The sequence below is a fragment of the Hetaerina americana genome, unplaced genomic scaffold (assembly GCF_022747635.1).
Source record: "Hetaerina americana unplaced genomic scaffold, ioHetAmer1.1.p SCAF_7, whole genome shotgun sequence".
In the NCBI taxonomy this organism is placed as follows: domain Eukaryota; kingdom Metazoa; phylum Arthropoda; class Insecta; order Odonata; family Calopterygidae; genus Hetaerina; species Hetaerina americana.
In genome coordinates, this window is record NW_027287316.1 from 46912538 (window position 1) to 46938519 (window position 25982).

Sequence of the window (25982 nt, forward strand, 5' to 3'; positions counted from 1 at the left end):
CACAATATTTCTGAATAGGAAATAGATTTTTTCATAGATTGTTTTCAAAGTTTGCACTTTAATGTATCCATTAATTTACACATTGAACGATTTGGCATTAATTTTTACAATGTTCCCTGAAAGTTCTTTGATTACAAAATAGATTCAAGGAGGTACTTCTACCTAGTAATCTGCATTAATACATTGAGCATTCACTGAGTACGAAAATCGGTCATGAAAGTATTGAATTCTTGCCATAATTACGGGTAATATCAAAAACGGAATGTGTGACTTATATACACATTCAAACACGAAAAACCCGCCATATAGAGAACATTATTCATTCACATGATATAGATATAAGGAAAAGAATTTGGAACGCATTTCAAGGCAAACACAGGAAAGGTGGGGAAGGCGGAATCAAGCAGATCACGAGTGCCAAACTATTACATATATATGTGTGTATATATATATATATATATATATATATATATATATATATATATATATATTGAAATGTTAGCAGAATGCCGAGATACAATACATCTTCTGGCAAGACGAGTCACATTAACCCAAACTCCATTACAGAGGCAGCGAATAAGTAGGGAGCAAGCGTGGATTGAATGCCGAGGGACTAACGAACATATCGCTTAAGGTGAACCCATTGATCCAAATATCGACCAAAATCAAAATCAACGTCAATTCCCAGTTTTATGATTTCACTCACCACGTCCCGTCCTGATGGATTCTTTTTACACGCTGAGGCTGGGCGAACTGGAAAAAGGTTTACCCCTACCGCTTCATCCGATTGAAAATGCCTACGGAGTCAGAAGGGGTTCTTCTGCAAGAATAACCTCGACCTATGGGCATATTCCGAAAGAGTGGGCAGACCACGGTTCCCTGCTCCCCGCGAGCTCCCTCGACCTATCATCCCACTTTTTCCTTCCTTTAAAGGAACAGAAGTCGACGAAATTTCGAGTGAATCTCCTCAGAGCTTGGGCATTCAGGATACTTTACTTTTGCCAGTTTGTACAATAACGATACAAATGCAGTGATAGAAGCTATTATGCATGACGTCCCCTCAATTTCTACTATTTCATCCTAATTCCCTATCTATGTAATAATCGTTAAAAAATTACATACAGCTCACGGAAACGCTCGAGAGTTTTTGCATGTTTCGACATAAAAAAATGTGTAGTCGTAAACATAAAAGAATTACATAAAACTCACGGCAACGCTGTGCTGTGATGCATTAGCCGCATACGATTGATTGTGAATAGCCCCCTGTAACGGCGCATTGTGTAGAAATTATTAAAGCAAACAACAGTTAATAGATTCATAAATGAGAAATGGAAAATCTTGCGTAAATACCAAATTAAAATAAATATTAATAATCAGATATAGAGGGAAAAATATCTAAACCTGCCAGAATTTTTCTGATGCGTCAGGGATTGAACGCATGACAGCAATAAAGAAATCTAACACCCTAGAAGCTAAGAATTAAGGGGTGGCAAAAGATATGTCGTGACATTTCCTCCGTAATGTTTCACTTTTATGTAATTATTTAAATTAATATCATGGCTGAATTGGTTTGGTTTCGCTTATTAAGTGTTCGCCACCAAGCATACCCTGTATATTATGAATATGAACATAATAACTTGACGCTCTTCCAAATCAATATTATTTACGCGTCTGAAATGAAACATAGTACAAATGTATGCCCCACCTATCGAGAGGTACGCTAAGCAAAGATATGAATTATACGTAAGTAAAGATTTGAAGATGAATCGTGGCACTGCATGGGTCTCATCTTTGAGGCAGAAGGATTGGCGCATATTAGAGGCTACTTAAATGCAGAAATGTAGAAGAATTGAGAAGCTAAGTTAGACAGAAATGAATGCTAATCACGAAGTTTTAAATATGGTGAAAGAGGAGAGGATCCTGCCACATGAACTCTTAAAAGGGAACGGAGGAATTAAAGACTAGCGGGATGCTAAATAGAGTGATAGAAGGAAGAATATTTGGTAAGCGGGGAGAAGTAGCGAGAGAATAGGATATTAAACGGCAAGAGTGCAGGTAGTAAGTACGTAAGAGAAAACAAGAAAGGAAGGATGAAGGGAAAATATTCAAGTCCACATGATACGCAGTTAGATTTGCATACGTCAAATTGTTAGGAACCTTCCACGACCTATCTTCAATGCGTAGATTGCCTTTGATGATGACCTGCCAGTCTTAAGTCTACCCAATATTACCAATTCCCATTTAATAAATACGCCAAGATATATCTTCGACACGAATATTATAAAAATAATATTTTTTTACTATTTTCTCCCTCTCGTGACTTCCTTGAATTTTTAACTAAAATCATCTGTGGTGATATCACTTAAAATGGTCAAAGTTATCAATGGATTCCTGAAAATTTGCTATGACTTCAATGCCAAAACGTAGGACTTCCCATTGTATTTATTAACAAATGGAAGTATTTTGGTAAAGTTACGACAGCCGGCTCAGCGTCAAATTCTTCGATTTGATGTCAAAATGCTCCTTTCTTCTGAATTTGTATTAATATAATGCATTAAAATATATTTCATAGATATATGAACATCATTCTGTGAAAATACGACTCATTTGCTCACCTGCGCTAACTCAAGCCAACTCGCGAGACGGGAAACGCTTCAAATCAGCTTGGGAAGATCATAACCAATTAAGAAAACTGGAAATTCATAATATTTCCTGGAAAATTTATGAGAGAGATAACCCTCCGAAATTTCTCAAGAGTAGCTGAATTGAAAACCACCCAATAGCCCCCAAAACAGTTTTTTTCCGGCCGCGTTAACAATTTTCCCGAAAACCTTTCCCACCAGAAAAATCGATTACTCTTTCACATGTTTTTTTTCTCATCATTTCATATTAATTTGTTTTCCTTCTCCGTTCAAACTACACATTTCAACTTCCTTCTATCTCAAAATTTTCATAACATTTAAGTCTTCCTCCTTCATAAACATTCGAAACTATTTATTTCTTGAGATATCCATCAATTTCGCTAGCAAAAGCTCATTCTATATCTTTCTCAAACACCAGGAAATGGGATACTAATGGAAAATATATACATTATTTGTATTCTTAAACGTTTTTATATTTGAAAACTGCGCCTTAGGTATGATTGCGCGTCATGTATAATTCCATGCATTTATCGATGTTGTCCATCCTTGTTTACTTAAATTTGAAATAATCCACAAAATATGATTTTTAACAAAGTAGCATCTCTGGTCAAGAAACAAATGCCTCATTTTGTCGAAAATCATCATTCCCATCGAAGTGTCCCATCCCATCCATCATTCCCATCCATTCATCCCATTCAAGTGTCCTCGCGGAAATGCCTAATCGGTGTGGGAATACACATCCTCGTATGCCCTCGTGGCCATTGAAGGAACTTTTAATGATAACGCGGGAAACAATCAATACCCTTTCGCTGGCATTTATTATTTACTGCAACAATTTTCAATATCGCATAGTGGTTACATTTCGAAAAATGATATACTTTTGTCCAATTGCTAAAAGGTTTTGAATTAAAATAAAATTATGTTAATTAGGATATCAAACATTAAAATATCAAATTAAAGAAATCCCAGTTACCGATTTCCCTATTTCAAATTTTAAAAAAATGTCATTACCTATTTCGAAAAGTTCATTTTGACACAAACGTGCAAAATAAAAGCATTTTCTAAGGAGAAGAGTTGAAGCATTTATACTCAAAATTTGTGGGTAAGGTAGAAAAGAAGGATGCGTTTAAAAATTCGTTTTAGCATTGTTGGAGGTTTTACTGTCTCTCTCGCAACTACCGAGACAACCTGCGAATCACCGTAAATGTGCTGTAGAATATGTGAATATTTTTCTTCATACTATTCCCTCTGCTAATCAGCGATTCCCTTTCCCTCTTCAAGCCAACCAAATTTCTTTTCCCTCCCTCCTATCTCCCTAATATTATTCCTACTACCACAGCCTTTAGAATTCTGATATCGCTCAATATCTCCTCCACCCACTTATTCCGCTTTCACGGAATTCCCCCAACAAATTTCCTTCCCTGCCTCAGCTCATCTAATTCAAATTAATTTGCATTCCTCTATCCATATCATCTTTCCCATCATCCTCCGTTCCAACAAGCCGCCGATCTATGGCCATCCTCTTTCCTCAAGAGCCAAGTTCGGAACTAAACCATGAGAAGTTTCGTATTAATTTCATAACTACTTTTTTATTTACGTCAAATCTCGTGTATACCTGTAGAACACCCAAAGCAACTCATGCACCTAACATTGAGAGTATTATCAAAGGGCCGACGCACCCTTAACTCGATTTTCAATCTGTTAGTTCATTGATTACAATTTCTTTGCTATACTTTAAAATACAACTTATTTCTATTCTCTGGTACTTCTAAACAAGTCTTATCCCCAGGCATATAATCTACTGCTTACATTCCCCGAAAAGATAGAGTGGTATTTAATTTGTTCCTAATGATGTTCAGTCTTATTTATGCGTGGGAGAAGGGTGATAAAGTGCTCTCCTTCTCCATGAAAATTCATTTTGTAAAAAAAGGAAATCGTTTAAGATGATATGACCTGGTTAATTAATTAAGTTAAAAGACTCTGAAAGTCGTTAAGATTAATCTTATGGCTTACGATGACTTTCAAACATAATTAATTGGTTCATTTTGCGTCCAGGACATGCAGTCACGCCAGTGTATGAATGGAAATGTACTTACAACGGAAGAGTAAAGACTATGCCGGAGGAACTACATGAGATAGCAACCTAAGTAATGTCCGTGGTAACCCAAATTAGAGTGAGCTGATGCTATGTTATTATAAATGGCCAGCTAACAAGTAAGATAAGATTAACTGGTATAGTAAATCCTCAAATTTAATTTTGTCAGAAAGGCTAAATTCATCAGTGAAGGGTGAAAAATTCGTGGAACAGCTAAATATTTCTCGAGTAAAACACCTAGGTTATGCTTTATAATAAATAAATAGCATTGATTAAGTTTTCATTGGTTAATATCCATTCAATTACTTAACAGGGATTAATTAAGAAAAATGCATTACCAGGGAGCCTTAAACCGAAGAATCCTGTGATTAATTTAAATTTTAGAAGGAAACGAATTAATTAAAAAACACCCTACAGCCATTGGCCATTTTCGTATGAATATTAAGTGTTTTTAGAAGCACATTCTAGTTTTTTTTAAATTTATTTCGGCATAAAAACGAAAATTTTAGCACAAGAATATAAAGAATTAAAATACTATAGCAAAATAGGAAAATTTAATACGCAGACTCAAAATCTGACAATGGAAATTTTTGAAAAAAATTAAAACGCAAAAAAGGAAAAGGATACCAAACCTCAAAGTAGATTGTAGCTAGCTAGGGAATTTGTTGAAGAAATCCTGCATCTTTTCCCGAGGTTTCTACAATAATACTAAAAACATGAGTTAGGGCATAGGGAGATGGTGAACCATTACTCTAGTTTCAGTTCTACATTATCCAGCTCCAAAATCCACTCTTGGAGAACGATTTTGAGCAGGCATATAGCAGAGTCTCGGCTAATATTTCTAATGACGTGAGAGCTACAGAACTGTAAACGAGAAACCGGGAGCTATGGTCTGGTTAGCTGTTCTTGAAGTCTCCACAAAATCCTTGATCACAAATGCCTTTGGCGTTTTTTCACCAACTTTATCTAACTACTGTAGGTCGCAGTAGCCCAGTGGGTAGAGCGTGGGACTGCTGACCGGAGGGTCCCGGGTTCGATTCCCGGGCAAGGCACTCTAGGCACCTGCAGCTCCACCCAAGCTAAAGTGATTTTTCGGGTACCAGGTCTTCCTGGGAAACCATAACCGGCACAGGGAAAGGAACTGGCCCCCATACCCTGATGTGTGAATTTTCACACGCCGTATAGGGCTTAGTGCTGGGTGATCTCTACCATTACCTACTAAACCGACCTTCGGGTTGATTACAGTGTTCTATCTAACTACTGTTTTTTCCCTACACAATTCAACATCACAACAAAACTCTAACAAGTTCAGACAAATTTCTCTTTCCTGGCTTCTTTCTACATATTTTCATTCATGGTGGGGCTGTGTAGATGTACTCTTAGTAGAAGATTTAGGGGAGACGACCGTCAGATAAGGTCCTTTGCGCCATTAGGAATGAATGGGAAAGGAAGAATGGTGGCGAGAACCACGACGTCGGAATTAGGCTACTCTTAACGAAAGACGCCAAGAGGTCCACTGTTTAACGTCCCATCCGACGGACGGCGTACTAACTCAAACTGCTCTCCACAAAGCACCTCAAGTGGGGATCGAGATACCACAGATGTACTCTTACGCTCCTCCAACGCTCTCGAGCAATTGCGCCCAACCCAATGCTTCAGGAGTGGGGTGACACACCCTCTGGTGGTTATTTTAGATGGAAAGGAAACTACTGAGAAATTAATGATAGAAGAAGGAAGTGAAGAAGTAAAGAAAAAAGCAATCAAATGCGCGATGGCGAAGAAGACAGATATAACTATGGCCCACGCTTAGGAGGCGGTTGAAGAGTAGAAGTCCACAACTCACAATGAATCACAGAACGCAGTGATACTGTATTCAAGGCGATCGTTTCATGAATCGCCTGCAAGGAGCGTTGTCTCGAAAAACCTTTTGTCTCGAAATTTACCAAGGTGAATTCACGGAAATGGAATTGAAGAGAAGAAATTTCTTCGACAAAGACTCAGAAGCAGAAATCGAAGACAACATAAGATGAATACGAGGAAAATGTCGTTTTATCCCGCGTTTGACGTCGCACAAAAGGCGGGCTTTACACCATTCCATCTACGAGCAACTTTAAGGACACGTGACAAAGAAGGGAAAGTTGTCTCCCGCGGCATGCTTTACGCATCAAGCCATTAGGCATGCCAGAAGCGTCGACAATAAAGGCAGCACATGCTGTCTACTTTATTACCCAACTTTTTTTCAGTTCCACCTGCTGTTCAAGATCTCATCAAACATTCGCTGCTGCTACTGCTTTCTACGCCGCTACGAAGCGACATAGGAAAGAAATAAGCCCATTAAAAAGGCATGGCGCAAGAAATTATTCATCAATAGACACTAGTCACACTAAGTGTATCTAATCAAACTTCCAGCTGTTTTTTGAGTGGCTGAAGTGGAGTTTTATAGTATTTTCAACGATTTTAATCCTAACGCATCGATATAAAACACCAATTTTCGGGTTTAAAAAACTGCTATACGAGTAGTGAACGTAATAGGCAAATATGTTGGGTTTACTAATATAGGTAAATATTTTGTCGTTTAGATGAAATAAATTTCAAAGATCCGCATTTTTGTGATAATCTTAAATCTTCAATCGCGTTTTTCCATCTAAAGGTTCCAAAATAAAAGATGAGGTTTTCTAAGCAGGTCCACAGTCTGGTTAGAGTGGTAGCACATGGCAACTCGCAATATTGCTCTGACAATTTATTGTGACGTCGTAGACGCCAAATGTTTAATACATGCGGCGTCAGTATGCTTCGAATTTGAACACGGTTGTAACAGAAGCTAATCTTTTAAAGATAAAGCGGTAATATTTCCCCAAATTCAAATTTTCCCTTAAGAATTCGAATTGTCACTTGAGAATGGAACGCATTGTGATTGGGCAGTAAGATGAAACGACAAACATTCCCGCGGTAAATCGCTAAAATCTTTAAGTAGAGCAACACCTTTGTAATACATGAAAGATATCATAAAAGAAACATCAACTATTGATATTATAAAGAGAAGTCCACCGTCCAAGAACTTCAATGGCTAAGTAATACTACAACATAAGCCCCAACTAACACGAGACTAAATATTCTAAAACCTTTCTTTTACAGCATGAGAAATTTTAATTAATACCGGTCACAACTAGTCAAAATAACAGTAAACAATTTTTGATCATTGCCAATATTTCAGGGTTTTAATATCACATTATTAGCGCTACTGTATGTTTCCATATACGAATAGATAGTTTCAAAGATATTATGAAGACCTTAGAATAACGTATTGGTCATTACTAATATTTCAGATTTTAAATACGAGGGTCATCCGGAAAGTAGTACCCGTTCGTGCCGCATGAAGTGCTGACGACGCGAGTAGCCGCTGGACGAGGTCAGATAGCTTCAGTGGCTTGTCTGCCTTCTCTGAGCCAAGTTGCGTGACGCTAGCATTGCCTGTGTTGTTTCTGTGATTGTTTACAATGTTTAAAAAAATTGAGAACGCCGCCAGTTGTGAAGTGAGGGCAGTGATTAAATTCCTCAATGCAAGAAACGTTCGCCCATGTGATATTCATCGCCAATTAAAGGAGGTGTATGGAGACAATGTAATGGACGAGTCGTCTGTTCGGCGGTGGTGTCGCAACTTCAACATGGGGAGGGGGAACACACACGACGATGAGCGTTCGGGGAGACCGTCTGTCATTACAGACCAACTGGCGAGCTCAGTTGACGAATTCGTGAGGAACGATCGGCGCGTCACAATTGATGACATCTGTGAGCATTTTCCCAATGTTTCTCGAACAATTGTTCATGAAATTGTTAAACACCATCTGCATTATGCAAAAATTTGTGCAAGATGGGTCCCTCGCGTATCTCAATGAGCTGGCGGCGAAGGACTATGCAGCAGGAATACAGAAACTTGTCACACGTTATGACAAATGCCTTAATTTGCTTGGAGATTATGTTGAGAAGTAGTTGAAAGTATCCTCTTTCAAATAAAATTTTTTATGTTTGTTAATAGTTACTTTTGTGTCTTTATTTCACGAACGGGTACTACTTTCCGGATGACCCTCGTATTACTTTGTTTGACACAACTGTATTATTCCCATAAACAAATAGATAGTTTTAAAATTATTATGACGACCCTTAAACGTTAGAGTAGCTGGGCTTATTTACCCGCTAAAAACCAACGGAAATTTTTCTCGAAAAAAAATGTCTGTCAACATAGTACATTGGAATTGTTATACAAGCTTTCGTATCTCTATTGCTAAAGCAAAGAGTTGCATTTGTATGGGTTTCCTCAATCAGGATGAGTAGGGTGGAGGAAGTTGCCATCACTCGTCTGAGAAAAAGGCACACTTCTTAGACTCATTAGCTCTTTTTTATATGGGAAAAAACCCTACCCGCTGTTATGAATGTATCTCAATGAACAGAAGATTTTGAAACGAGTTTGGGAATTAATGGTTATAACTATCCTTTTGCGTCTTTTAAAACTGCCGACATACTCTACCGTTTCCTTTTTACCTCTGAGTATTTAAAGGAAATTGTTTTTTAAGCTTATTTATAACTCACCGAAAGTAGATCATGGTGATCTATTGATGGATTGCGTGCGGTGCAAAATGACCTCGATGCCGACGCACCCTAATAAATCAAATTCCACAACTACTCAACTACTAATTAACAACAATTTCTATGGGCTGTGAGATTACTTAGTTATTTCTTAAGAATGACAAAAAGGAAGAGAGAAAATGAGCGATGACTCCACCTGTTTCATCAACAATGCAACTAAGTGTAAACCACATGATTTCATGTATACACGGTAGAAATTGCACGTTTTCCTGAAATTATTTCGGCAGAAGATCGTATAAAATAAATTAGGTTTTTGCGCATCCAAATCCAAGATTTTACCTGTACCTAGGACACCTCTGCATTCCTGATGGGTAGCAGTTTTCTCGCGCATCTAGGACCTGATAGAAAGGGTCTTCGATGCACGAGACAAACTTAGCGGAACATTCGCCACATCTTAAGGTAATCAAAGTAAGCGAAATAATTTTCAGAAATTACCTAAGAGACGTGATTTTAAAATGGGATCTCAAGAAAACCCATTCGATCGCGTGTATTAGAAACAGCAAATACGTAATATTATCGCACTTTATTAATCAAACAAAACCTTCCGAAAACATGGAAAATGATTTTTCTAGCTTTTTTTCCGGAGCGCTCACGGCTTTACCATCGTCTCTATCAACTCTCGGAAGGCGTTAACACAATTCTATGGAAGAAATAATTTAATCAACTTACACCACCGCGGTACTCCTATTGGTGGACGTCAAGACAGGGATCTTATTCCAGAGGCACGTTTTACGGCAGGAAGTCCGTGAATGAATTAATTTTCTCCACGTTTCCCCTTACCTTTCCGCTGCCAGGGGACGTATCCTCGAACGCAACGTTGGTGGCACCGTAGTTGGTGTTTCCGTTTTCGACCACCAGGCGGCCGCGCATCTCCATGAGCTCGAGTCTGTCGAGGGATCGTTGTGGATTAAGGTCCCTGGAGCTCTGCCTCCGGACCAAGTGCGCCATGTTGGACATGGTGGCGGCTGTTGTTGTTGTCGAACTCCTCTTCCCTCTGCTGCTGGGGCCTTCCGCTCACAAGCGGGGCAGCCCTGAGAAGTGGTAAGAAGGGAAACATTATCCACTACTAGAAAAGGGGAGAGATATTAAAGAAATCCACAAAACGAAAATGGGACTATGGGCACGGTTAAAAACTATTCTTAACTCTCCTCGCATTTTAGGATGCCACAGTTCTGCATACAATTTTGATTCTGGTTCATAATTCACCTTTTCACGCATCTGATACAGGAATGCTAAAGTATTAATGAAAATACTTTGTTATATTTAAGTTATAATAAAAATAAGAAATGATATCTATTATTAAATTGGTGATTTATGACTCAGCGGATTGTTCAACTTGTTAATTAAGCAAGCATGTGATTATGCAATGTTAATACTCGTTTGTAAAAAATACATTACAATTGTTATTAAAATAAATATTCTTCCCGAATCCGGGATCATTAACATAGAAGGGTATTATAATCGTCCAATTCTAGGTTTTTACGGGATTAAAAAAATTGTACTTCAAGATTAAACCTATGGTTAGTGAATCCATTGCATTAATTTTACTGTTGATATGGAAGCATCAAATAGGACGCTGATATTCTTCTTCTATATAAATATAGTTTTCGTATTTAATAGTCAGTTTAGGTGTCAATTTGTTTTTTTTTACGATTCATCGCGCACATATATCTATATACATACATATATATAGATTGTGAGTGTGTGTATGCATGTGTATGCATGTAATGAAGAAGGTACACGTTGATCAGTCGCCTCTCACCCTTGGCTGCTTAAAATTCAGAGAGAGAGAAATGCTATTTTTAAGGACTCTTGACAAGATTACTCGTGTCATGCTAATGAGACTCATCATGCGGATGGAACAGGTGGTATAAAATTACATTTCAGACACCAGGGCTTGGGAGATATGAGATAACAACCATGACTTGTATGCTTAATTAAACTTTCAACCGTCTATTCTGGGGCAAAGGTAACAGCTAACAGAAATATAATTGAACGAAGAGCCACCTTCGTCGCGTTTTAAGGCTGCTCATATTGTTGCGATTGCCAGATATCACGATACATGCACTCACACTAACGATGCCATTCCTTATGATTGTCCAAGGTGATGGTCGTTTGATACCGGCGCCGTGAGTCATATTCTGGAGTCATATACACTGAAAAATTAAAATAATGCTGTTCTGGTAATTCTGCGAGTACGCTTCAGTTCGATTCAATAGTAATAGGACTGACGTATGGGAGAGAATAGAGCAATTGCATTTTTAACGCAGAAGAGCTTGCTTCTCATTCTAAGAAATATTTTCCTGGATTAAAGTGATGTATTCTCCAAATGAAGATATGACCTTCCCGAAATATTATCGCGGCTTATATATCACTGCAAATAAAAATTTAAAAACGTCCAAATAAATTATCATTGAATTTATTAAATATAGTTCTCCACATGGTCCTTTCCTCTTCTATTCTCCTATTTGATATCTCGTTCCCCACCTTGCCTGTCCATTTGATTTTCAGCATTCTTCTCCAGCTCCATGTTTCAAAGGCCTATGTGTTCCCATTTTCCAGTGCTCCATGTCTTTGATTCGTAGTGTCATGGTCCATACGAACTTGTACCTTAGGTTCTTTAAAGATAAAAATTGCCTCTCGTTCATGAACGCCTTATTAACTTGAGCTATACTTTGCTTGATGCTGGTCTAACTTCTTCCATCCCAAGTAATACCGCTCCTCAGGTAGTTGTACGATTCCATTTTCTCTAGTTTCACTCATCAAATTGAGATATCTACCCTCATCTGGTTAATTGTATCCATAGTAACTTTGTGGAATTGCTTCATATCAAAATGAAATACACTCTTCTGTGGGATAACATAGTGTATTTCATTTTGATCTACCCTCAGTTTCTCTCTTCTACACACAAGAATTTTAGTTTTCTTCATTTTGATGCTCATATTACAAGGTTTGTATAAAAGGTATCAGTAACAATTTTTTCCCGACGTGTGTGTCGTGCTGAAATCAGACCGTCGATTAAGTGTTCATATGGTGACAGATCGTATTGGAATTGATGAAATGGCAATGCACACCATAGTAGCTAAAAATTTGGCGATGCGAAAGATCTACTCTAAACTCGTTCCAAAGATCTTGACGCACGACCAAGAGCAAGGTCGAGTGTCTGCTTGCAAATACCTTCTGCAATGACATCGATACGATTTACCAACCCCCTTACAGTCCTCACTTGGCACCAGCAGACTATTTCCTATTCCCAACAGTGAAACCTTCCCTCAAAGGACACCACCATGGGGCCCTAAGTGCCGTGAAAGAAACTTGCACGCGTACCCTAAAGGACCTTTCGGAATCCAGCTACTCCTTCGGGTCTTGGAATGGCCGCTGGAAAGAGTATGTCGACGCTCAAGTGATGTACTTTGAAGAATTTCGAGGCATTGTAACAGTATCTGAAATAAATCTATTTTTCAAAATATTTCCCGATACTTTTTATACAAACTATGTATATCTCGGAGTACTTGGTCTACAGTATTCAGAGTTGTTTGCGGCTCCTCTCAAGTTTCTGCTGCTATTGCGATGTCATATGCGTACCGGAGCACGTTGAATTCTTTAATATTCATTTTGACTCCTTTGATGCCAAATTCTTCTGCTTTTTTTTAACTCTTCTAGATATACGTTGAATAGTGCTGGCGACAGAATTCATGATTTGTTTAGCTGCTACATGGTTATAAAATAATTCTTGTAGATATGATGGATTATTCTTCTGTCGTTTTAGTCCATTCCGATCACTTCTAGTTTCAAGTAAGTATCTTTGTCCATTCGACGTTGTCGGAGGCCTTCTCCAAGTCCACGAATTCCACAAATAATTGCCTGTTTACGTCTAGCAGTTTTTCGACTAATACCCTCAAGCTGAATTTTACCCCTCTTGCCCCTTGGTATTCCCTGAATCTGAAATGGTTTACAATGTCTTTTTTTCTGTCTTTCTTTCTATTTTTCGGCTAATTACCCGTGTACGTTACGAAGCGCGAGGCAGCAGGCTGAATGTGCCTATAATTCGCATTTATTTTCTCTTGATTTCTTCGGTAATGCAATCATTCCAAACTTCTCTAAATCCTCTGGTAGTTTTCCAGTATCGTAGCTATCTTTCATTTTTCTAAAGAGAGAATCCTCCGCTTGGACCGCAAGTGTCTGCATAATCTCTCCATGTATTTTTCCAACCCCTGGTTTATTGTAGTCCTTCAGTTTCCCGGCTCCGTCGAATTAACGTCTCAAACTCTCCGTGCTTCGTTCGTCTTCCTCTATTAAAATTTCTTCTTTATTTAGGTCATATTTACGTGGTTTGGACCCTCAATACAGTAACTCAATGTGTTTCATTCATCTCTTCCCAATACCTTTTTTATATTTTATTAGCATATTTCTATTAGCAGCGTGGAATAAAATGTATGTACATAATATTTAAATGTAATGAAATAATTGACTTTGTAATTCCACACACTTTATTTAAAAACACACGACCCGTGTGTTTTTAAATAAAGTGTGTGGAATTACAAAGTCAATTATTTCATTACAATTCAATATGTTATGCAAATTCCACAAAGTTACGCCTGAGACAACAAATTACATAATATTTGTTTAACAGGGCTAAAAAATACGCAATAGCCTTATGGCTAAATTGAAATATTTAATAATGTGCTGATTATTTAGGGGCAACATTTTCTAATGACCACTCTATCGAATTTATTCTTCACCAGAATTCTATTTTACGCATAAGTTATTATGGTAACAAAATTTCAATAGAACCACGAAAATTGCTGGCGAATTTTCGGCATTTTCTACAAAAATTTTACATTGATATATCACAACAACCATTGTCTCTATTAATGGCTATGGAGCAGGAGCGGTAAATGGAGGATGGAATTAATGGCGCTTTTAATAGATCACAAAAGCTTCACCAGATCGGTATGGATGTTTTAGAGCCTGAAAACTACATCCTAAATTTCTATTCATTACGTTTTTATGCTCTGAATTCCGCATGAATAACATTGGTCATAAACGTAATGAAAACACTGATTCACGCCACTTCCTCTTTAAAATTTCATTCAATTAACGCTTTTTCATTGATAGCTAAGGGCATCTATTTCCCTCATCTCCGTAAAACATTCGTAATTTAAATAACATATTTCATCCGAAAATGGCCGAATCTTCAATGCTTTCCATTCAGTCTAACCAGGGCCTGGGAAGTACAGGGTTATAAAATAAAAGAAATGTCCCAGCCTCGAAAATCCGTGTTTTAACATCTCGACTCGAATGTGCGTGTGTGTGTGGGTTTTGCAGCTCCGGCTCCCTCTGCCTACGACCGAGTCGTAAATATCACGCGTCCTTTCCAGAAGCAACAGGCGACAAAGAACCATGCTTATCCCGCACGCGGAATATACACGCCCTGACGCTTATAGTTCAAGGTCGCATGGAACATTCACAACGAATTACTGGTGGGAGGAGCGGTGCACAAACATCCAAGTCCCTGTTGAGTTGGAATCTGTTGGACGGGTAATAGAGCGCCGCCGACTTTCTGGCTAATTTTGCAGCTGCATTATATTCTCCCCGCACGGGGGAAGGGGCGGGTGCTGCTCGAGGCTAAAACCGACCCGATTGGTCGAGCGGGTTAAGCGCTCCCGGGTCGACACTTAAGTAGGGGGTTCCACGCTCCTCGTGTGACGTGAACCGCCGCGTCGTTCCCCTGAAAATTTTTGCATAACTGTGCTCGGGATGCAAATCTTAAGCGATCCACTAGAGCGTACGTCAGCTCTCCAAAACCAGTTGCTGCTGAAGGCCTAGTTACACGAGGTATTACCTTGAGCATGATCACGTGCAACAAAAAAAACGACTCGTACAATGATGTCATGGGCGGATCATGTGAATAAAAATTGAACGTGCTCTAATTTTGATTGCATGAGTGCATGAATGATCTACTCTTGGGAGATCGTGGCGCCCATGCTGGCTATTTAATTTCTGTCTTTATTTTATCTCTAACCTCGAATTTCATATTGTTTAACTCTGTAATCAAATTGAGTATGCTCAATGAAAATAAATAATGAATTTCGATAGAAAAGGCTTATTTGATTTTTCATTCGCGAAGTGCCTCTCACCAATTCGTTTCCCAAACTACTAGCATTTAACTATTTTGGGAAAGGCTCTTGATAATGCGAATTTCTCGCGGGTAAAAATCTCCAATTACGCTTAAAAGCACCGTGTTACTATGGTAATACGATGGATTTTTGTCGCATTGGATACCCACATTCAAAGTATTAAATTTTCTAAAGTAATCAACGAATTTAATATGCCATTTTAGACACTTGACGATGATGATTAAGTTCTTGCTGAATAGATAGAAACTTCTCATCAATGTTGTACACATTTTTCACGCACACTTTAAGCAATGCTTTCCATTTACGCCAAAGGATACTAATTTCATTTTCGCGTTGTTTTATCGTGGGTTAAATAAATTTTATTAATTAATCTCCGGGGGTTCATTTTAATTACAATTTATCATCGAACGTCTTAATTAATTTAGTCTACAAATGTGGCATATATTTATTAACCTCAAATCAATATAAGGAGCGGTCAGCTGCCCAAAATATCCACTGGAACGCTATGCCATCAAAAAAGAAAGGGTTAAATAATTAATCAATCGGTCGCGCATCCCTGTAAATGAACGGTCATCATTTATACTGCAAGATAGTAATTTAGCAGATAGCTATAACTATAGGAATAAGAATTTCGGAGCCAAAGAAGTAAATTATGATTAATAAAGTATAATTAAAACGCTAAATATGTATGGACATAGATTTCCTAACCTGCGAAACATAATTCGCAAAAAAATTCCAAAAAAATACTCAGTGAGTACCAGTCATTATAACATGAAAAACTCAGAATTATCATTGACCAAATAAAATATTCTGATGCTAAATACCATGCTACAATACTAGATTTTTTAGTATAAAAGGTTTGTCCGTGAGAATATATTTGAGTTTGATTTTAAGCGATGACAGGAAAGTCGAATTGAATAAAAATGTTATAAATATTTATATTTCAAGTATACATGAAGTTATATCTTATGAATTCCTCATAGAAATATGTACTAGACTTTTGTACCGACATAAGACACAATAAATTAAAAATCAAGTCCTTGAAAATAAAACTTAAAATATTATAATTGAGGACAGAATTGATTTAATGAAAAACATTTTGTGTGCCATTCAAGGCAATATTCTCTTCAGTTTACTGCTAATACCTTCCAGTCTTTGAATATCTAAGAGATTCTCAATGCAAGTTTCTAAAACCTGTTAAATAAAAACATTACTTTGGATTCATACTGCCCAATAATAATAATGATATTGAAACTAAACCAACAGTACTTAAAATTTAGGAGTGGTATGCTGACAAAATAATTTTCCCTGTTTCACAAGCGTAAAAAACTACCCAAGTTAAACCTATCAGCGAAGCAACTGCCGACGATTGTGAAATGGAAACTTGAGAGCATAATGTAAACCTTATTCTTAAAAATGCGGAATCCGTAAAAACCACTCAAGTGTTCTAGAGACGAAGGAAACGCAAGATACGAGTTTTTGTGATATCACACAATTCTCCATGTTTTAGAGATTACAAACAGTTTTGTGTATGGCTGTCCTGTAGGCAATTTTAATGAAGGGAAAAGCCAACAAGGAACCCACCCCTACCCGATTTCCCAGCGGGAGCTGACTGGGAAGCACCGGGTGGAACTACCAATGAGAACCACTGGGCCGCTAACTGATGCTTGAGCGTTTGATCTATCGATTATATCTCACCGAGAGGAAAAGGTGCGAGTACCCGAGGGTTTACCGAGCCAGAAAGGTCTGGAAATGGGGTTAAAGGACCCATTAAAAAGTGCTGCAGCAGGAAGAGTTGGCTCTGTTGGTGAAATTCTAGCGACGCATTTATTATTAGTTAAACCGCACCGGGGGTAGATAAAATGGAAACGAGGGACTTTCAAAAGGTTGGTTAACCTAGGGAGAACTCGATTCAGCCAATATCTGGATCGGGCGAAACTTTATAGAGAAGGAGAAAGAACCTTCGTTCTTAGCACCTTATAACACCTACTTGGAGGGTCTTGGTTTGGAGTTGATTGTAATCAGAGATGATTGACGAAGAATAAAGCAAATGTATCGGAAAATTTACTACTGGATTTAAGGACTAAAAACAAAATTATATGATTTGGGGAGAAGGTAATCGATAGAAGGCTTTTCGCAGAAGACCCCAAATTTCGTTTCTGCTGAATCATTTTCTTAATTTCTTCATTCCTTTTACGTGGAAAATCGGTATAAAACGTAAACAATAACCGTTTACTATACACTCACTGATTTAATCTTAATCCGTGCAATGAAAAATTGAACGTGGAAAAATGAAAAACGCCATCACTAAACAAAATTAACTCGCTGACTAAAGAGGTGTTTTCTAATCACGTTTCTAGGATTTCGTCCCACAGCATAACGCATTTCCTGTTCTTTCTTATCGATATTTTATTTTAAAGGAGTTTGAATCATTGTCCACGAGAAAAAAGAATAAGATGAAAAATGAGTATAAAAATAAAAACCTTTTTTGCAGACAAACGAAAACACGAGAGTAAAAATTTAAAAAAGCAATATCATAAAGCAGCTGGAAAGGATAAAAAGATTTAATTAATCTGATAGCCTAAAAATTATTATTTACGACTTTGCCGTGTTTCGTGAATGAATTTCAGTACTGTCTGAACCTGCAGTGAGAAAAGGCTATCGACACTCGAAATATATGAAAAGTCTAACAGTTGAGCATGCTTGCAAATTGACTAAATAGCTATTTTATGAGCATTAGTGAATCATTTACATCTAATTTCATTTCAGAAAAAATTTTAATGCCTACAATTTTACAATATTTTAATCAATAGAAATTTTTATCGCAAATTTTATCAAAAATTAACTTGAAAGATTAATTGAGATCTATAAAGTTGCTGTTAATATCATTCTGCAACATACATGTCGCACTTACAGTCCTTAAGTACTGATCTATGGAAGACACACACATGACATTAAGTAAGTGTCTTTAAAATACTAGCAATTCTTCCAATAAGAATTAGATACAAGTTCAGTTGTTTATGTAGACAATAACAGTGACTATGACCTAACTTATTAAAAAATGTGCCCTGCTCTAAGAAGAAAATCTTATTACGTATTTAACTGAAACGCCAGAATAATCCAAGGATGCTAGACTGAGATATCTAGGTAAGGTTAGGATACCTAAAAGAAAATAAGTATAATTTTGTAAGTAGTTATCATAATCCTGAAAAATAATACGATATAATATTTCCAATATAAAGCTTCCGAACAATACTGTTATGACTAAAGTTACAAAGCGCAGTCATTCATATTTTCGCATTATTGGCGTATACGACATAAAAAGTATAATTTAGAAATTTGCTTATTTTAACCGAAGGAATCTTGAATTATTATAATTTCCATTCCCCCCGAGAAAGCAAACAGACAATCTGGTATTTAGGGTTTTCAACGATCTACGACATCACACATTATCCTGTTTTTCAAGATAATACATGTTGATGCAATGAATTTGAAAACAATGACAAAAATATTTTATGTTTTCTTATATAACGAGCGTTAAAATAATTATAAGCACGGATATTTTAAGGGATAAAAATGAGAGATAAATATTAAACGCGACAAACACACGTGAACATTCAGTTACAGACGAGTTCCGGACTTTTAGATGGGAAAAATCGTATCAAAAATATGAAAGTGAAATATTAATGAAAATAATGCCATCCATTATAAAAATATTTACAAGTTTAAAATAAAGGTTAAATAAATAATAATTTCTTCTCTAATATACCTCGTGGGCTAAACGGACTCTTTAAGAATATGCCGTCTTCTCTTCGTTCCTTACCTACAGCGGAGTGATTGGCCCCAGGGTGCTCCTTTCAAAGGCCCGTCGAGCTTGAATTGAAGTAAACGGATTGCCCGGAAGAGAAAAAGTGAAAAATATCCATTGGCGGAAACGAATAAGAGGCTCGTGGTACTCGCCTTCCCCTCTCCCCTTTAAGGGTATCCCACTTCCAAAGAGGCAATTTTCAGGTTCAAGCACACCCGAGCAAATTGGCAGGCTTCCATTCTGACACGCACGCCCAGGAGAGTGGGAGGATGGGGATCGATTGTGGAGCGAGAGTGGGGACACACGATCCTGCTTACGCTCTCATCTCCCAGACGTGATGCTAAAAATATCGCGCAGCAGAAAAAAATCTCCGTCATCCCATCCGTGAATAAGAGGACACTCCCCTCCCATGCTCGAGTGAAAGAATGATATTACTCTTCGCAATGCTGTTGTCAAAAAAATGTGGGAGCGAAGGGAGCGTTAACGTACCCATGGAGAGATGGCGTTAGTTAAAATATAACTTCTAACATCAGCGGCCAAAGAGAAAAAGTAGGAAATTAGCAGGCTAACTTTAAATCTATGAACTGAACTTAATTTAATTCCTTCATCTAAAGGGGCAGCGGTGCCGTAATCGGTAGCTCGTACGGCTACTGAGCTCCAAGGGTCGAATCTGTGTGACTCTGGACACCTCCAACTTGTGTGATTTTTCGGGTAAGAGAATGGGGAATTTCGGACGGTACAAGGAAATGAACTGGACACCGAACTGATACGTGAATTTCACATACCGAAGGACTTCAGTAGTTCAGCTGTTATTCATGCTATAAGTAATACTTGAGTTGAACACCGTTATGATAGTCGTTCCTAAGTCCACAAGGTACTGAACAGATCCCCTTTAACAATTTAATAGCATACCACAACACAATATATCAATAATCTGCATTAGCTAACAATTACAATGACCCTTTTCTGCTTTTTTTATTTCCAGATAAGGGACTTGAAATGGTTCGCCCTTAGTGTTTTTAAGTGTGCGTGCGAGGGTAAATGATAGCCACTGATAAAGAATGAACTCATGCAAAGCTGGCTCTCGTGGAGGGATAAGTCTGGATTTATTACTCATAGTGCGTACTCTGTTTAATCTCAGGTACCGATTGGAAAACCAAACCACATAAAAATAGCATCTCTTGAATTCTGGTAGTGGAGGTGATGATGAAGATCGAAGAAGGAAAGTGTACGGAAAGGAGTATTCGGGAAGGCGAAGAAAAGAGGAAAATGCCACCATACGGAAGCAATACAAAAATGGTTTTGTACTAGATGAGCTCTACCCTCCCCTATCAAACACTACCCTTCGGGTTGATAACTTTGGTTGGTGGTCCATGGAAGAATATGGGAGATGGTTGATGCCGATACTTTGTGGAAACCCCTTTACTATGATTTGAAAGTAACACAATATAGGCTTTGCGTTTCACAGTAAATAATATCTATGAGTGCTTCAGACAAATGCATTTATTTTTTAAAGGTACAATGGCTAACACACATACTTACTCGTATCATTATTCTTGAATATGCCACAGCATAGAGAGACTAACTGAAAAGTAAATATAATTTTCTGTGGGACACAAAGTCTGTACACTGAATTAATTTCCAAATTTCGTATGAAGAAAACTCAAAGACTAATGCGTCGACCAAGTGAAGAGGAATGTGAGAGAAAAAATACCTATCACGACGAGAAGGAAATACCAATAGAAAGGAGGGTTTGTAGGGTAACAACACAGGGATTAAAAGATACGAAATAAATTTACGTTATCTTTACAGTGCCATGTTTCATTCTCATCTATAGTATTCAATTGTTCCTGGTTTAACTTTGTGGAAGTTCATGTTCATTAAATGAAGACACAATGTATATTTCCACTGTTCTTTATTTACGTACAACTAGTTTCAACGCTTAGGCGTCATCATCAGGTACAAATTAATCAAGTCGCGGTCCATTTACACAGCATTCATGAGGGAGAGGAAGGGTGGGTGAAAGAGGGGGGAAGTAGGGGAAAAAATGAATGAATGGTATCCCTCAGGAATACTATACAAATGGACCGAGACTTGATTAATTTGTACCTGATGATGACGCCGAAGCGTTGAAACTAGTTGTACGTAAATAACAGTGGAAATATACATTGTGTTCTTCATTTAATGCTCATTTATAGTGTCTAACACGAGTCTTTTGGGGATCGAAAGGGGGGCTAACGTACTGGCTTCCCACATAGTGAGCCCGGGTTCAAATGCCGGCGGTGTTGAATATTTTTCAGAGGTATCTCGATCCCTACTTGAGGTGCTTTGTGGAGGGCACTTCGAGTGAGTACGCCGTCCGTCGGATGGGACGTTAAACTGCGGACCCTTTGGCGCCTTTCGTAAAGAGTAGGCTAATGTCGACGCCGAGGTTTCTCTCCACCCATCCTCCTTTCCTGTCCATCCCCTATGGCGAAAATGACCTCAGCTGTCGGTCACCTCCCCTAAAAACTACTACTACTACGAGTCTTTTCTAACAGATCTGATTTATTATTGTGGGTCAGCTCTGGCTAAAAATACTTAAAAACAGCATTAGAACAATCAATCAATTTTGACACCTGATTTTAAAAATGGCAGAAGAAAATATGTGAGCGAACTTTCTTAACTCACAAATTTGTTATTTTTTCCTCACACACTAAAACACGGGAATGCAACCATGTGGTCATCCACGAGTAGAAAATGGGTAATGGATAAAAGTCCTCGGAGGGTTCAAGATCCGTTAAATGCCCTCACTGGCCCCTGGGTCAAAGTGCTATTCTTAAACCTCAGCAAGTGAAGCGACCTGCACACAGAAGGGATAACCTTTAAGACCTTAAGGAGGCCCTATTCGAATGTTCACTTTCGTCTTAACGCGTCTCGGTACGAAGGAAGGAGGTTTACTTCCTCCAGAATGAATAATCGGATTTTAACCTCCCCAAAGGGAGGTGAGTGCGGTGAACCGAACGCCAATACCGGAACCCGTAAGCAATCGCTCCTCGCCCCGGCTTCGAGGGCGAGAGCGTCAAACGGCCCTTCCCGAGACCTCTTGCCCCCAAGCCGCCGTCCGCAGGAAACTCTTATCCCATTATCTCTGTCTTACACACACCTTCTCCCACAACTTCCCATACGCCGGTGTGAAGGGCGAGCAAAGGCTATCTAAAGGTAATAAATTGACCACATGCTAGGGGGAAGATCAACTGGATAAATTAAGATATGGCTCAAGCTGATGCATGCTAGACGCATGCTAATGATTACTTGCTTTTTCCACTCACAATTCGCGATCATTCACGTAATTATTGTCAGGATAGAAACAGTAAGGGGATCGAGATGGTTCGGGGGCTAACGTACTGGCTTCTCACCCTGAGGGCGCGGGTTCAAATCCCGGCGGTGTTGAATATTTTTCAGAGGTATCTCGATCCCTGCTTGAGGTGGTTTGTGGAGGGCACTTTGAGTGAGTACGCCGTCCGTCGGATGGGACGTTAAACTGCGGACCCCTTGGCGCCTTTCGTAAAGAGTAGGCTAATGCCGACGCCGGGTTTCTCTCCACCCTTCATCCTTTCCTGTCCATCCCCTATGGCGCAAATGACCTCCGCTGTCGGTCGCCTCCCCTACATACTACTACTATAAACAGTAAAACCTTTTCCACGATCGACAGTTTAGTCTATAATATTTTGGTTTCCACTCCACTTATAATTGCATCGCACCAAATAGTGATGGCAGTGTTACTTCTACTATTTTGTCCGAAAGAACTAAATGCTCATTTTATTCTCGTGACGAGTTGTTACGGTTAATAGAAGGCTTGGCTACTGACCTGTGGGTGCGGGTTTAAAAATCCTCGGCTATGCATTTTGACCTCAACTTATTAATAAGCGACATATTCAGAATATTACCAGGAATTCCCGCACCGCAGCGCGAGAAACTGACCCTCATAGCAGGAGTGTGTGAATTACACACGCCGTCACGTTCAATGCGAAATTCTTTCTATGAAGACCAAGGGAGGAATTTCTTTGGTTTTAAATCCCCAATACTACTTTATTCAATATAATATTACTTTAGTTTTACATCCCAGGTTGCTAAAATAAAATCACGATATGTGTTACTGATCTGGAATAATAATGAAGATACTTAATTTTTAGATACATATTAAAAACCATAGTATTATTTGAGAAGTTTTTTTATTTTATCAAACTGCTCCTGAAGCACGCCATAGTGTTGAATTACAAATAATAATTTTTGCTGGATTTTCTTGCCAATTTCTACTAATAGAACACGATTAATTCACGATTAAATGTATAAAAATAAGCTCAACGTGGCTGTATGAGAAAATTGATTTTACTAAGCTGCGTGGTAGCTTAGCGGATTGAAAATTCGGCTCCTGAGTGTCGAGTCCGCGCAAGAATACACATCCAAATAAAGCTTCTGGACGCCCTCAAAACACACGTTTGCTTTCCAGGGTACCAAATTTATTTTGAAACCAGCAGGTGATTCAGGAAGGTACTACATTCCCATGCAATGAATACTTAATTTCAAGCGTAGTAGGGCTTGGAGCAGGCCTCGAGAAAATGATGCCTACAGTAGTGTTTATGCGGTCTTTAAAGGAAATGGTTTCGATTACATCATATATATTTAATGCAATAATGCGAGGACTTTTCCATTAGGAGAGGTCATAAAAAATGTATTCGCATAATTAAAGGAGAAAAATTTTAATATTGTGCTAAATTTTTAGCTTAATGTGCAACGCAAATGTGGTACGATTTTCGTTGGTTTGACTCCAGTTTTTCGTCAGTGGTAGCCGTTGCAAGGCAAGGTTCGTTTGAAATAATCGGCGGCCGTAGCCCATACGCTTGATGGTACGGGAGAATCTTGAAAGTCTGATGTTCCCTATTACACAATGAGGACATAGTTTAAGATTTTTAAGGAGAGGGAACAATGCTCAAGGAAGGTGGACCCGGACCTTCAGTCACTACTCTACGTTCGTTCGTTCATTCACTTCTTCAAAGAAAGCATTACTTTCCCATAGAAACATACAAGACCAAGCTCGATGTTTAAGCATTTATTGATCTTTCCTTAAGGTCTCTGACCTCAGCGTCTCTGCCATCATTTCCTTCCTCCATGACATTGCGGTTTTCGCAAACGCAATACTCGTCTAAATGTCCCTGCAGTGACCTCCATTTACCTCCATAATACTGCTCAACTCTTCCACCAGTTCTAGTTCACAAAAGAAGGTGGGCAGAAATACATTTTTTTGAAATGAAACTAAGTAGGAAGTGGCTACAGTTGTTGCGCCAATTTGAAATTCCTTCTCCGGAATAATTCACACATAAATCTTTCGTGCAACACATTTCCCACAGAAGGGAGCGTGAAAAAATGGAAGTAAAACCGCCTTTCCGGAAATGTTTCCAGAATACTCCCAAGGAGCTTGACAGCAACACGGGAGGGCACGCAGCGCAAACAACAGTATCAACCGAGACCGGGAGTCAGGACACGAGAGGAGAAACACTGGCTTTTTCTTTGCTGGCTCTTGAATACAACCACTCACTCGAAGGCACGAAGAGAGCTGCGAGAAGAGGAAAGGGATTTTCATTCTCCCACCGAAGCAAAACATCAAAACGCGCTCAAGAATTCCACAAGCGTTTACAGTTGCCCAAAATAATTGTCTCCACGGAAACGCATCTAAAAAAGGAAAGATTTTTATTACCTCAAATAAAATCGCAACGGTAGTATACAAGAGTAAAAAGAATTTTCTTCGGGCAAAGTGCAGGATTAAGTACTACTGCATCTAAATATGAACATTATCTGTGAAGCTAATACAAAACTAAGTGGTAGGCGGCACAAATAACTAATCGCGCATTACAAAAATAGACACCGGAGTTTGTAGAGGAATTGAAAATACAAGACTATATTATTTTATTCGACAAGGGCAATGTTCGTCTTCATCAGCTTAGCTTTTTGAATAAGCCATATAATGCGTAAGTTTACTCTCCTGGAAATGTATACAAACCGTTTGAGGTGAATAAACAAATTATTTAATGTAAAATTTGATTGGTTAATGGGAACATAAACGCCTACCTAAAAACCTAAAAATTACTACCGGATAGAAGTGATACTGGACTTAATTCGACGAATATTCAAAATATGTTAAACTTCTAAGTATTTGAATACGTTTAATTGTATTTAAATATGTTCAGGGACCGAATTACGCTTTTTTACTACATGGCAAGGGTCGCGAAACCTCAATGAAAGCATTCAAATAAAACAGATAAAAAAATCATAAGGTTAGTTAAAAATAATGTATGGGATCCCGATTATGTTTTTTTTCTTGGAGAAGTTTGATAGAAACATTTACTATTACATTAGAACACAAACAAAACAAATTTGCCATCTCATTAAATCTCACAATCATAATACTCTGTGCATTGCACAGATAATATTTAACTGGTACGCGGGTTGCGTACACCCCAAACTGTACGAGTGGGTTCCATTTTCGGGGAAACAACTTTAGTGTGTAAAATATAATATTTTACAACATTAACATGGAAGCCCTCAGGTGTTACTGCAGTAAAATCTGCGCTTGGAATATCTGGGTTTCCCCAAGAGTTTCACCGCACTACAGA

The 25982-nt window shown here is 38.3% G+C and overlaps 1 long non-coding RNA gene across 1 annotated transcript in view; it reads right to left on the reverse strand.

The window, feature by feature from the left end:
- LOC139696417 (uncharacterized) overlaps positions 1-25982 on the reverse strand; it is a 112269-nt gene that overhangs the window by 30410 nt on the left and 55877 nt on the right. The window contains exon 2 of the long non-coding RNA XR_011702618.1: positions 10162-10412. This is a non-coding gene — a long non-coding RNA (uncharacterized lncRNA). The remainder of the gene's footprint in view (positions 1-10161; positions 10413-25982) is intronic.